The 2,054-nt window shown below is 55.3% G+C and overlaps 1 pseudogene; it reads left to right on the forward strand.

Moving 5' to 3' along the window:
- The first annotated feature begins 366 nt into the window (after positions 1-366).
- LOC142456279 (tubulin beta-4B chain pseudogene) lies at positions 367-1,849 on the forward strand (annotated as a pseudogene).
- The last annotated feature ends 205 nt before the right edge of the window (positions 1,850-2,054 follow it).

The following is a 2,054-nucleotide window of genomic DNA, read 5'->3' on the forward strand; positions in this document are numbered from 1 at the left end:
TTAAAAACAATTCACATATCATATACTTCAATACTTTGGTCATATCAAAAAGAGTTGTATAATCTCCACCATAATCAGTTCTAGAACTCTTCTTCCTCCTTGGACTCATTGTTACTAGCCCCCCACTTCCCCCCAACCTCCTCTTCCAATATCCCCAAAAGCCATTCATCCAATTACTCTCTTTATAGATTTACCTATCCAGGATTTCATATATTGGAAAACCTACAACAACAACAACAAACTCAGTGTGTCGGGCCAGGGTTAACTAGAGAAACAAATCCAGGGACATTCAAATGCGTGTAAGAGAGCTTTATATCAAAGAGTACTTAAAGGCAGTCTGCGCGCCTCCTTTCTCGCTCGTGTTTTCGTCCTGCTGCCCGCGCCACCTCCACCGCCGCCGCCATGAGAGAAATTGTGCACCTGCAGGCCGGGCAATGCAGAAATCAGATCGGCGCCAAGTTCTGGGAGGTGATCAGCGACGAGCACGGCATGGACCCCACTGGGACCTACCACGGCGACAGCGACCTGCAGTTGGAGCGGATCAATGTCTATTATAATGAGGCCACCGGTGGTAAGTACGTGCCACGGGCCGTGCTGGTGGACTTGGAGCCCGGCATCATGGACTCCGTGCGCTCGGGGCCTTTCGGACAGATCTTCCGTCCGGACAACTTCGTCTTCGGTCAGAGTGGTGCTGGCAACAACTGGGCCAAGGGGCACTACACAGAAGGCGCAGAGCTGGTCGACTCTGTGCTTGACGTGGTCAGGAAGGAGGCGGAGAGCTGTGACTGCCTGCAGGGCTTCCAGCTGACCCACTCACTGGGCGGCGGCACCGGCTCTGGCATGGGCACGCTGCTCATCATCAAGATCCGAGAGGAGTACCCCGACCGCATCATGAACACCTTCCGCGTGGTGCCCTCGCCCAAGGTCTCGGACACGGTGGTGGAGCCCTAAACGCCACGCTGTCCGTGCACCAGCTGGTGGAGAACACGGACGAGACCTACTGCATCGACAACGAGGCCCTCTACGACATCTGCTTCCGCACCCTCAAGCTGACCACACCCACCTATGGGGACCTCAACCACCTGGGGTCGGCCACCAGGAGCGGCGTCACCACCTGCCTGCGCTTCCCCGGGCAACTCAATGCTGATCTGCGCAAACTGGCTGTCAACATGGTGCCTTTCCCGCGCCTGCACTTCTTCATGCCTGGCTTTGCCCCCCTCACCAGCCGGGGCAGCCAGCAGTACCGCGCCCTGACTGTGCCCGAGCTCTCCCAGCAGATGTTTGACGCCAAGAACATGATGGTCGCCTGCGACCCTCGTCACGGCCGCTACCTTACGGTGGCTGCGGTCTTCTGGGGCCGCATGTCCATGAAGGAGGTGGATGAGCAGATGCTCAACGTGCAGAACAAGAACAGCAGCTACTTCATGGAGTGGATCCCCAACAACGTTAAGACGGCCGTGTGTGACATCCCGCCCCGCAGCCTGAAGATGTCGGCCACCTTCATCGGTAACAGCACAGCCATCCAGGAGCTGTTCAAGCGCATCTCCGAGCAGTTCACCGCCATGTTCCGGCGCAAGGCCTTCCTGCACTGGTACACGGGCGAGGGCATGGGCGAGATGGAGTTCACCGAGGCCAAGAGCAACATGAATGACCTGGTGTCCGAGTACCAGCAGTACCAGGACGCCACAGCCGAGGAGGAGGGCGACTTTGAGGAGGAGGCGGAGGAGGAAGTGGCGTAGGGAGGCTGGCAGGGAAGCAGAAGCATTAGCGGTGTGAACTCTTTATTCACTCACAGCCTGTCGGTGTACACGTCTCACTGTCCTGCACTTGCTGTCCTTCTGTCTCACATCACACTCTGTACAGACATCTCCATTAAAGTATTTTCATAGTGAAAAAAAAGAGTAATTATATACTCCAGTCCAGATCAAGTCCATAAGTCTGATATAAGCCCATATGTCCAACACTAGCCTATAAATTCCTCTTTAGATTCACCCAACACATGCAATGATGCTGAATACAGGAAGATCACAGGCTGGTGGGTGGAAAGTCTTGTG

Source organism: Tenrec ecaudatus, chromosome 9 (genome assembly GCF_050624435.1).
Source record: "Tenrec ecaudatus isolate mTenEca1 chromosome 9, mTenEca1.hap1, whole genome shotgun sequence".
Lineage (NCBI taxonomy): Eukaryota > Metazoa > Chordata > Mammalia > Afrosoricida > Tenrecidae > Tenrec > Tenrec ecaudatus.